The following is a 12,602-nucleotide window of genomic DNA, read 5'->3' as shown; positions in this document are numbered from 1 at the left end:
ACAATGGTATATTTACACAGCATTTTTGGGGGCTCCAAAATCACTGCAGATGGTGACTGCAGCCATGACATTAAAAGATGCTTACTCCTTGGAAGAAAAGTTATGACCAACCTAGATAGCATATTCAAAAGCAAACACATTACTTTGCCAACAAAGGTCTGTCTAGTCAAGGCTATGGTTTTCCAGTGGTCATGTATGGACGTGAGAGTTGGACTGTGAAGAAAGCTGAGCACTGAAGAATTGATGCTTTTGAACTGTGATGTTGGAGAAGACTCTTGAGAGTCCCTTGGACTGCAAGGAGATCCAACCAGTCCATGCTAAAGGAGATCAGTCCTGGGTGTTCTTTGGAAAGAATGATGCTAACGCTGAAACTCCAGTACTTTGGCCACCTCATGCGAAGAGTTGACTCACTGGAAAAGACTCTGACGATGGGAGGGATTGGGGACAGGAGGAAAAGGGGACGACAGAGGATGAGATGGCTGGGTGGCATCACTGACTCGATGGACGTGAATCTGAGTGAACTCCGGGAGTTGGTGATGGACAGGGAGGCCTGGCAGGCTGCAATTCATGGGGTCGCAAAGAGTCGGACACGACTGAGCAACTGAAATGAATTGAACTGAACTGAGGAACAACAGCCACATGCAATGCGGGTCTATCTCACAAGCCTAACGTTGAGCAAAGAAGCCAAACCATATCAGTATCCAGTATGTGATTCCATTTTGATAAAATACAAAACCAGGTAAAACTAGGCTATGCTGGAAGAAGTCAGGGTAGCAGTCACCCTTGGGGCTGGGTGGCAAGGGAGTGGGGAGCACCAGGGGATTCTAAGATGCTGCTGGTTACTTGAGGATGTTCAGTTGTGAAAGTTCTGCCTGTCTGATATGATGATGCCAGCATTTACTGGGTACCAGGCTCAAAGGTCACCTTTATCCCCTTCTCCCACAAAACAAACCCTGACTTGCTTCCAGTATTGGGCACAAAGCCTTAAATCTCAGAGAAGATGGGCCCCGACTGTAGTCCAGGCCCATGAGCCTGTCTAGCTTCTGGTAGCTTCTGAGGAAAAAAAAAAAAAATCCTCTGCGATAAGAGGAAGAACTGAACAGAGCTCTCTCGTTGTACCATCCCTCCTTCTGGCTTTGAATGATGTGTGTGACAGTGTGATGTCTGGCACTATGGCAGCCATCATGAGATTATGAGGGCAGGGCTCAGAAAGTCACACAGACACTGACCCAGTGCCCTGAAATAACTGAACTGCTGAATAAATCTGGAAACATCCACCACCTCCAGTCTCTCCCAAGGCACAATAATAAAGCTCCCTATTATACCAGCCACTTGGAAGCAGGTTTTCTGTTGTTTGCAGCCCAGAGGATTCCATCTAAAGCAATGCTTTCATGTAAAGCTGACAGTCCATGAGGTAGGTACCATTATCTGCTCTGTTTTGTTGATGAGAAAACTGAGGCGCCCAGAGATTAAACCACTTACTTGCCCAAGGGCACAAACCCAGTAGTGACAGAGGGTCCTCAACTCGAGTCTGTACCCAGAGCCCGGGCCCTAACATTCTACTGCCTTGGTAAAGGCTTACCGTAGGTGTGGATGGGAAAGGATCACAGGGAAGGGGGAAAACTGCTGAAACACACACAGCTCCGATTCTAGGACCCCAGGCGAATCAGGCACAGTCTCATCCTCCACCGACTACACCACCATGATGGGAACTCCAGGCAGTGCAACTGACCCTGCTCTTTAAGACAAGCACAATCTCCCCCAGGACTGACTGCAGCCCTACTTTCTCCATATAAATCAGGCAGAGGGTAGCCCTCCCTTCAAACACCCTAGAAAGTCCAAGTGAAGTCGCTCAGTCATGTCCGACTGGTCGCAACCCCATGGACTATAGCCTACCAGGCTCCTCCATCCCTGGGATTCTCCAGGCAAGAATACTGGAGTGGGCTGCCATTTCCTTCTCCAGAGGATCTTCTCGACCCAGGGATTGAACCCGGGTCTCCCACATTGCAGGCAGACACTTTAACCTCTGAGCCACCAGGGAAGCCTTCAAACACCCTAATTTCACCCCAATAAGAAAGTGGGCAATTTCTCAAGCATGAAACAGCTCAGCAAACTGCAGCCCGTGGGCCATATTTGGCCTGGTGCCTGTTTCTCGGCATCCTGGGAGCTAACAACGGTTTTACATTTTTATTTTATTTTTAACTTTCTATTTTATATTGGAGTATAGCCGATTAACAATGTTGTGATAATTTCAGGTGGACAGCCGAAGGACTCAGTCATAAGTGTACGTGTATCCATTCTTCCCCAAACTCTCCTCCCATCCATACATTCTTAAATGTTTGAAGGAAAAAAAAAAAAGAATACTTATTGGCAACACATGAAATTTACATGAAGTTCACGAGTTGGTGTCCTCAAACAAAGCTGTTGTGACATTTAGACAGCCCCCGCTCAGGATGTCTCAAGGATGTCCACAGAGAGGACCATGTGGAGGTGAGAGGCTGAGACAGAACCTGTTTGGCCTCTAAAGCAGAAAAATATTTACTATTTGTCCTCTACCACTAATGTGGCAACCCCTGTCCCCTCCCCCTCAGTCCCCATGGAGACGCGAGTACCTCCCCTTCCTCCTCGGTGGCAGCGCCAAGTGACCAAGGACATGAACTGCTCTGAAGAAGGCACCCGGGTGTAGACAGGCCACACGACGGTTGCTAAATGAGGCTTCCTCCACTCACCTTGGCCCGGGTTCAAGAACGCATGGGGAAACTTGCCAAGGTCTCGTAAGATGGCGCAATGGTGCTGTAAGCCTGGAAGAATCAGAGGCTCAGGGCTGCCACCTTCAAAGGCTTCATCTTTTGCAACCAGCTGGGCATGCTGTAATCACCCGGGGCCCCGGTCTACCACCTACTGAACCCGATCCATGCTACTGGGATGAGGTTGGGGGGCAAGAAGGGGACAGGTACCAACCCTCCCTCAGGTTAAACTCTATCATGACTTTAAAATTGTGCTCCGATACACATTAACATCGAATGTACCATCTTCACCATTTTTAAGTCTACACCTCAGCAGCATGAAGTATATTCACATCATTGTGTAACCATCACCATCACCCATCTCCAAAACTTCTCATCTTCCCCAACTGAAACTGTACTCCCATCAGCCCCTGGTACCCACCCTTCTATCCTTTGTCTCTATGAGTTTGCCTCCCATGGGGACCTCCCGTAAGTAGAATCAATCATACAATATGTCTCTTTTCGTGACTGGCTTATTTCACTCAGCACAATATCCTCAAAGTTCATCCATATTGTAGCCTGTGTCAGAATTTCCTTCCTTTCTGAGGCTGAATCCCATTCCAAAATATGGATGAACCATTCTCTTTATTCCTCCATCTATGGAGGGACACGTGGGTTGTTTTCAGCTTTTGGCTATTGTGAATAATCCTGCAATGAAGAAGGGTGTGCACCTATCTCTTCAAGTCCCTGCTTTCAATTATTTTGAATGTGTATCCCACAGGTAAAATTGCTGCATCCGATGGCAATTCTATGTTTTCATTTTCTGAGTGAGGCACTGACTGCCAGACTTACCCCACAGCAGCTGCACCATTTTCCAATCCCTCCAACACAGCAGACGGGTTCCAACCTCTCCACACCCTGGCCAATCACTGTCATTTTTTTTTTAATAGCAGCCCTTCCATCAGGCATGAGGTGATCACTCACTTTGGTTAGGATTTGTATTTCCCCAATGATGAGTGATGCAGGGCGCTTCCTCCTGTGCCTGTTGGATATCTGTATATCTTCCTTGGAGAAATCTCTAAGTCCTTGGCCTATTTTCTAATTGGATTGTTTTTTGGTGTGATTGAGTTGTCCTACCAAGACTTTAAGACCAGATTTATGCCCCATACTTTCCATCTCCTTTTATATATATACTTACTTATTTATTTGGCTATACCAGCTCTTTGCTGTGGCACACGGGATCTTTTTTTTAGTTGTGGCATGCAGACTGTTAGCTGGGGCTTCCCAAGGGGCTCAGTGGTAAAGAATCTGCCTGCCAATGCAGGAGACACAGGAGACGTGGTTCGATCCCTGGGACAGGAAGATATACTGCAGCAGGAAATGGCAACCCACTCCAGTATCCTGCCTGGAAAATCCTATGGACAGAGGAGCCTGGCGGGCTACAGTCAATGGGGTGGCAGAGTCAGGCATGGCTGAGCGACTGTGCACGTACACACAAAGACTCTTAGTTGCAGCATGTGGGATCTAGTTCCCTAACCAGGGATCAACCCCAGGCCCACTGCATGGGGGGCACGGAATCTGAGCTGCTGGACCACCAGCAAAGTCCCTCCACCTGCTTTTGACTGCCCTCCTGGATATTTCCATCTGGGAAAACAGCTCCACCATCCACGGGGTCCCTCAGATAGAAACTGAAGAGCTTGACTTCTCTTCTGCCCCCATACCGCAAGTCTCATCTGTCAGCACATGTGGCTGACTCTCCCTGCAAAAGGGATCTGGACTCTGTTCGCTCCTTCCAATCACACTGTCTCCTCACCGAGCCCACCCGGCCCTCCACCCCACCCCCGCTTTCTATTCACAGCACCAGAGGGCTCTGTTACACGCATCAGATCGTGGGCTCCCCTGCTCAGGAACACTGGCATCTCAAGGAACTGAAAACGATATCTAAACTCCTCCCCAGGTCCCACAAGCCCTCAGCCCGCCTCTCACCTCTCACCACCCTCTCCCTGTCCCTGCTCCCCAAGCCCACGGCTTCCTCTTCCTCCAGTGCAGTAAGCAACCTCCCACATCCAGCCCTTTGTGCTTGCTGTGCCCTCGGTCCACCCTGCTGTTCCTACGCGCAACTCCTCATCACCTCAGCCAGCCCCTCCTCAGGGAGGCCCTCCCAACCACCCACCCAAAGGAGAAGGACCTGGCCTGCGGTGTCCACGACTGCAGCTCCCCTGCCCCACACAATGCCCGGTTCACCGTACCTGCTCAGAAAACACGCACTGAAGCCTGCTCGAGTCCAAGACCACGAAGAGGATTCAAAAAACACCCTCCCCACACTCACCCTCCTTCCCCCGGGTTGAAAGGACATCAAAAGGCTCAGCTGGACTCTGCCCCAGTCCCCGGCCTTTCTCCCTCCCCCGCCAAGGACACAGGTGGCCGGGACTGCTGACAGCTCTGCCCCACTTATCTGGGCTCCCAGGCCACACATCACAGCTGCCGGAGCCCAAGGGAACATGGAGGTCAGTGATGTCATCCTCTTGTAAGACAAGACAGGGAGGACCAGGATGCCCCCAGGGACAGGCTCCAGCTCCAGCCCCAGCCCAGGCCCGTGGCCGCAGCCACCTCGGCTCCCACTTCCCCAGGCGATGCTATTCCATGTGCCCTGACACACACCCTTCTTTCCCATCCCTAGCACCACCACCCCCATCATCACCCCCATCCCCGCCACTCCCATCAGCCCCACCCCCTCTACCACCCCCACCATCCCCTTGGCTCTCTGTAAGGGTGGGGAACACTCAAAAGCACTTTGCTCCCTGGATCCCTCAGAGAGCTCCATGCCGTGGACACTAACATCATCTCATCTGACATTGAGGAAACTCAGGAAGATGAGATCACTGCCCAAGCATGGCCAGTTTTCTGAATCCTCACCCTCCCTATATATATACTGTCACATATACTATCAATAGAATGATAATTATAGTCATAAATTATATTTTAAAATTATTTTCACTATTCCCTCACTTAAGCAGGCAAAAAGCACAAGTGCTGTCAGAGATACGGAAACCGAGATTTACAATGCACCTAAGGCCATAAGTAGCACCAGAACCCTGAGGGGCTCTCGACTGCCCAGCTTCCCGCTACAGCCAACACTTCCATCACCCAGGACCCTGGACGACCTCCATGAACTAAGCCTGAATTTATTCCAGAAGAGGGCTGATGATTAACAGCTGGGCTTCCCTGGTGGCTCAGTGGTAAAAGAATTCACCTGCCAGTGCAGGAGACACAGGCTTGATCCCTGGGTCGGGAAGATCCCCTATATATGGCAACCTGCTCCTGTTTTCTTGCCTGGGAAAATCTCATGGACAGAGGAGCCTGGTGGGCTACAGTCCATGGGGTCACAAACAGTCAGACACACATGCACACATAATTAACAGTTACAAGGCCAACCTGATGCAGCCACCTCACAGCTCACAACCGCAGCCAACAGCACTTACTCACTTCCCATTTATCAACCCACTTATCCCTCACAGCTACAACCCATGAGGCCAAGGCTATGATTGCACCCATTTTACAGAGACGGAAATTGAGGCCTGGAAGGGCCAAGTCACTTCCCCACGGCCCTGGAAGTAGGAAATATCAACCTGGCAAGAAAGAGGCCTACCGAGGAACAGACCTCATCCAGCAGGGACAGTCCCTGGCCAATGGCTGCCGCGTAGAATTTCCAAACTGTCACCATTGCCTAGACACCTAGATTTGTATCTGTCATTGGCCCATCTTTAAACTTTGGTGACCAGTTTCATTTTTTTAATAGCAGCATGGACCACACAAAACATCTCTCCAACCTGGTCTGAATTCTGGGAGAGGCTGGGCTGCAACCTTGGGACAAAAGTGAGGAGATCAAGCACTGGTCCAAGTTCTGTCTACACCAGCTGTGTAACTTCCGGCAGGTGCCTCAACCTCTCTGAGCCTCCATGACTCCAGGGGGAAAATAAACATTACCGCAACTCAGAAGAGGTTATGAGGATCCAATGAGCCTATGCCATAGGCAGCCTGGTGCCTAGCACACAGGAAGTTCTGCCCCAAAACCTGTGAACGTGGAGACTTCCCTGGTGGTCCAGTGGTTAAGACTCCAAACTCCCAATGCAGGGGGCCCAAGTTCAATCCCTGGTTAGTGAATTAGACCCATATGCCGCAACCAAAGATCCTGCCTGCTGCAACTAAGAGATTCTGCATTCCACAGCAAAGACCTGGCACAGCCAAATTAATTTTTTTTTATTGTGAACATGACTTTATTTGGAGACAAGGTCTTTTTTTTTTTTTTGGCTGCACGCACCATGCTGTATGTGGGATCTAGTTCCCTAACCTGGAACAGAACCTGTGCCCTCACACTGAGAACACACAGTCTTAACCACTGGGCCACTAGGGAAATCCCAGAAAAAGATGTCTTTGCAGATGTAATTAAGGATCTCAAAATGAGATCATTCTCAATTACATGGGTGGACCTTAAATCCAATGATAAGTGTCCACAGTAGCAAAGACACAGAGGCAGACGCCATGGGAGATAAAAGCAGAGACTAGGGGGATGAGGACACAAGCCAAGGAGTGCCTGGAGTCACCAAAAGACACAAGGCTCCTTAGTGAGAGTATGGCCAACACCTCAACTTCAGACTTCTGGTCTCCAGAACTGAGAGAGAAGACATCTCTATTCTAAACCACCCATCTGTATGGGTCTTCTCCATTGGTCCAGCGGTTAAGACTCCACCTTCCAATGCAGGGGGTGTGGGTTCAATCCCTAGTCAGGGAACTAAGACCCCACATGCCTCGAGGTGTGGTCAAAAAGTAAAATAAAAGACATCTGTGATCATGTGTTACAGACGTCCCAGGAAACACACTTGCCCTGAGAAAGTTCCAGAAGACACCATGGCTGTCACCAGCAGGAAGGTTTCTTCAGAATGGATCCCAACCTGTGTCTTCCTTTGTCAGGTCCCAAGGAACGAGGCCTTTGGTCACTGCTTCAGCAGTAAATAGAGAAACAGCCTCACCCTTTGCAGCGCTCCGTATACAAAGCCCACAGCTTTGTATACACACAGACAGGCCCTCAGACCAGGAACAGGAGGGTGTCCGGGCTAGAACAAAGGTCTCCAAGATAACCCCTTGGTGCCAAACCCAAAGTGGAGAAAGGCACGCGGGGTCCTGGTGGGTGGGCCTGAGACGGGAAGACATCCCGCTCCCCCTGAACACAAACATTGTTTGTCAGGAAGGAACTATTAACACAAGTTGCCTTTGGAGCCAGGACCCGCTGTGGGGCAAGGGAGCTATGACTTTTCATGTACTGCCTTTTCTTTCTTTTTTTTTTTTTTGCAATTGCAGTTGTGACTCTTTTTCTGTATGCTTTCTTTCTTTTTTTTTTTTAAGAAACTTTAATCTTTATTTATCCTGTCTTAGGCCAGGCTATGCATGGCATGTGGAATCCTAGTTCCCCAATCAGGGATGGAACCTGCGAACCCTGCAACTGGGAGCTCAGCGTCATAACCAATGGGCCACCAGGGAAGTCCCCACTTTCAATTTTTTTCACTGTGCCTCTATTTTATTTTCCTTATTTCTGGTGCCAGCGGGGGCTGTCTTGGCACATCCCATCCAGCTGTCTTAAGCGGCATGTCTTAAGCTGTCATGCCACATCAGAGGCCACTCTACCTGTATTTTAGTTTGTGGGAACTGAGAAAATGGGTTGCCAGTTGCAGAAGAGGACACTGACTTTCAGAAGAAAATCAAGTTCCTAGAGAACCCAAGAGCCAGGGCCTGGATTTGAACCTGGAGTTCTGCCAGTCCGAAGGTCGGACAAACACTTGGTTCTGGGTCGAACAGTATCCTCAAGAAGTCATGCCCAGCTGGAACCTCAGAAGGCAACACTGGAAAACTGTCTCTGGAGATGTGAACAAGTTACGGATCTCCAGATGAAGTCCTCCTGGACTGAGGGTGGGTCCTAAGTTCAGTGACAGATAAGAAAAGGCAGGGAGGGGACTTCCCTGGCAGTTCAGCAGTTAAGACTTCTACTGCAGGGGGCGTGGCTGTGACTCCTGGCAGGGGAACTAAGATCCTGCATGCGCGCAGTGTGGCCAAATAAAAAAAGTGTGGCCAAAAGTTAAATGAAATAAGAGACAAGGACACAGAGGCTTACAGAGGGGACGGCCACGTGAAGACAAAGCCCTTGGAAATTAAGATACACATGTCAATTACACAGCAAGGTGACCACAGGCACACCCTTAGCAGGAAGGGACCCCTACGCTGACCGCAGACAATAGCCCAGGGTACGTGGTGTCAGCCACAATCCCTCCGCATCCTGAATAAGCCTGAACTCTCCCACTGAGCCTCTGCAGCTGAACAGATGCCCCTCGCATCCTCTGTCCTCTCCCTGCAGCTGACCTCGGTCACTGGGGACAAAAGATTTCTAATTAAACCACGTCCAAATCCTGAGGTCTATCCCCAGTTTACTGTGTGCCCCCCCATGGGCCCCCCCAAACTCTGAGCCTCGACCCTGTCCTCCCATCGGCTTACAAATGGAAGAAGGATCAAACACAACTCAGAAAGGCAAAACAAAACAACACCCATGGCAACCGCTGGCATTCTAGAAGGCCAGATGGTATCAGGCGCTGGAGGAGATGTGGGAGGGCATGGCAAGAACCCTTCTGGAAGGCACATCTGATGACTCTGGCTCCCGCGCCTCCCCCTTCCCATGCGTGCCCTACGACCTGGCTGCCCCAGGCCTTGCACATTCCAAGGAAATATGTGAGAACTTTACGATGGGAAGTTCCAGGATGTTTGCTGCTTGGGGAGGTAGGAGTGGAAGGAACCAGACGCCCGTCATAAAAAGAATAAATAAAATGAGAGGAATATAAACTCGGAAATCCAGGCATTAGAAGAAGCCATGGGGCAGACAAGAATACATGGATAGATTTCCAAATGATGAAGGGACAAGTGTAGGGCTAAGAGCAGGAGTCGGGTACCAAGAAAGAGGTCTGCTCTCTTCCCAGGCTCTGGCAGCCCATGTGCTAGGCATAGGACCTGCCTGGCCATGCCCAGCTCAAAGCACTTGCCACCTATTAGCCCATTCGATCTTCATTTCAACCCTTTGGGAAGGTGTGGTTTGTACCATTTTATGGGAGTCTAACCAAACCCAGAGACTTGGGAAACCTGCCCCAGGTCACGCACAAGCAAAAGGCAGAGCCAGGATGGGCTGCCACACCTACCTGGCTCAAAACCGAGCTCGGGACCACTGTTCTGAGCAGACCCCTGGCACCGCCTGTGGCACAAGGACACACATGTCCTATTTAAAGACATACCCCCCAGGGGATGGGGGCAGGGGCAGGGAGGGGTGAGACATGAGAAGGAGGAGGAGAAGAAGAAATATAAGGAGACAAAGGGACTTCCCCGGTGGTCCAGTGGTTTAAGAATCTGCCCTGCAATGCAGGGAACATGGGTTCAACCCCTGATCTGGGAAGATTCCACATGACTTGGGGCAACTAAGCCTATGCCCCACAAGTTCTGAGCCCGAGCTCTAGAACCCAGGAGCTGCAACTGCTAAAGCCTGAGAGCCTAGAGTCTGCGCTTCACAATGAGAGAAGCCACCACAATGAGAAAGCCAAGCACTAGAGAAGGCCCAACATGCAGCAACGAAGACCCAACACAGCCAAAAATAAAATAATTTTTTTTAAAGGAGACAATATTTTAAAAGGGGAAGTAAACAGGCATGTGTACACACAAACCCCCAGCAGCACCGTTCACAGTGACCAAAAGGTGGAAATAACCAAAGTGTCCCTCACCGATGGATGGATAAACAGAATGTGTTTCCTCCACACACAGTGAAATACAATTCAGTCATAAAAAGGAGTAAAGCGCTGACACAAGCTACAACCTGAAGAACCTTGGAAACAGAATGCCGAGGGAAAGAAGCCTGGCACAAAGGGCCACACAGTGTCGGCCTTCATTTATAGGGAATGTCCAGAACGGATACATCCTTAGAGCCAGAAAGCAGACTAGTGACTGCCAGGGGACAGGGGAGTTGGAAGGAAGAAAGGATGGTGATAGAAACATTCTAGAAGCAGACAGAGGTGATAGTTATACAGCACCGTGAATGTGCTAACTGCCACTGAATGGATCCCTTTAAATGATTAATTTTAGGTTATGTGAATTTCACCTCTATAAGTTATTAAATTAAAAGCCTGTGATGAAACTGAACACTGATTGGATCACCTCGGAAGTCTGGCACTTCCGGGAACCAGCAGGGTTGCTGCTTCTCGTGGACCCTAGAGGAAATCAGGCTTGTGCACTCTGAGGGCGAGGGCCAAGAGTGTTCATAACCTGGAGGTGGAGATGCTCACAGGATGGAGAAACCAGGACAGCCTCATGGAATATTTGACAGATATGAAGATGGGGTGTAATTTATTGCAACAACATGGATGGGTCTCACAAACATAATGGGAAGCAAGAACAAGACAAAAAAAAAAAAAAAATACAGAGTATGTGTCTTATTCCATCAGGGCTGGGCTGCTGTAACAAAACATCACCAAGTGGGTGGCTTATACACAACAGACGTTCATTTCATAAGGCGGCAGGCTGGAAGTCTGGGGTCAGGGTGCTAGTGTGGTCCAATGAGTGTGCTCTTCTGGCGTGCAGACTTCTCGCTGTGTTCTCACATGGTGGAAGGGGTGAGGCAGCTCTCTAAGGTCTCTTTTATGAGGGCACTAATCCTATTCAGGAAGGCTCCATCCACTCTCATAACCAAATCACTTCCCAAAAGCCTGACCTCCCAACGCTATCACCGAGGGTATTAGGTTTCCAACATATGAATTGGCGGGGGGCGGGGGGTGGGGTGGCCAGGAAACCCAAACATTCAGGCCATAATGAATGCTGCCCCATATCCATGTCTCTCTCACAAGTCATCAATCCAAAAGTTAAGTCCAAAGTCTCATCTAACTATATAAATCAACAATGAGTGAGGAGGGTGTGGGAGGGAGGTCTAAGAGGGAGGGGGTATATGTATACGTATAGCTGATTCACCTTATTGTACAGCAGAAACTAACATATATTGTAAAGGAATTATACTCCAATAAAAAAATAAAAATAAATTTAAAAAATAAAAAAAGAACAGGCGAGACTCCAGCTGTGAACCTGTGAAATCAAATATGTTATGTGCTTCCAAAATGCAGTGGTGAGACGGGTATAGGACAGGCATTCCCATTCCAAAGGGAGAAATAGAAAAAAAAAAAAAAAAGGAACAGGTGCAAGGTGACCCCCAAACCTAATGGGGCAATCAACATATACTCCAAGGTTCAAGAAGAACCCATCCTTGGGCTGATGTCCTGTCTTCCAGACCCACTGGGGCTGTGGCTGGGCCCCCACAGCTCTGTGGGGGTAGCTGCAGGCCTAAGGCTCTCCAGGCGATACTTGCCCCCTGGTGGCTCCACCTACCTGGGTTTGTGGTGGGGGCAGCCCGGGCCCCATGGCTCCACTGAGCAGAGGTCATCTGAAACGTGGGCAATGACCTCACTTTTGAGGAGGAAGCCCTGGTGATCTCTGAATGGCCTTCTGGTCCTTCCTCCCTCGTTTTAAACAGTTACTTTCCCAGTCAAATAGCTCCCTAGTCCTATCCTGGAAAATCTAAGAATCCCGACTTCCCACCTCACGCCTTCCCATCTTCTCCTTCAATCCAATCTGGCTATTTTCCTGCTCAGGTGGGAGACTGTCTTGTTGACACACACACACTAATCTTATCAAATTGTCATTAGCCACACCCTTGGTCTTCTCTTCCCAACAGGCAGTTTCTTTGTTTTTGTTTTCCAATACAGATAGGTTGAGAATTTTCCAAATTTTCAAAGATCAGATTCCCTT

The 12,602-nt window shown here is 49.4% G+C and overlaps 1 protein-coding gene across 9 annotated transcripts in view; it reads right to left on the bottom strand.

The window, feature by feature from the left end:
* Window positions 1-12,602, bottom strand: part of SCARB1 (scavenger receptor class B member 1) — a 96,171-nt gene that overhangs the window by 63,128 nt on the left and 20,441 nt on the right. For 2 of the 9 annotated variants that reach the window (XM_060401092.1, XM_060401089.1), the window contains exon 1: window positions 4,976-5,083. The exons of the other annotated variants lie outside the window; for them this stretch is intronic. The gene's annotated coding sequence lies outside the window, so the exon portion shown is untranslated. Of the gene's footprint in view, window positions 1-4,975; window positions 5,084-12,602 lie in introns of those variants that run through there. 9 annotated transcript variants of the gene reach the window in all.

Source organism: Ovis aries, chromosome 17 (assembly GCF_016772045.2).
Source record: "Ovis aries strain OAR_USU_Benz2616 breed Rambouillet chromosome 17, ARS-UI_Ramb_v3.0, whole genome shotgun sequence".
In the NCBI taxonomy this organism is placed as follows: domain Eukaryota; kingdom Metazoa; phylum Chordata; class Mammalia; order Artiodactyla; family Bovidae; genus Ovis; species Ovis aries.
Note: the sequence above shows the minus strand (reverse complement) of the source record. Positions and strands in the feature narration are given on the sequence as shown.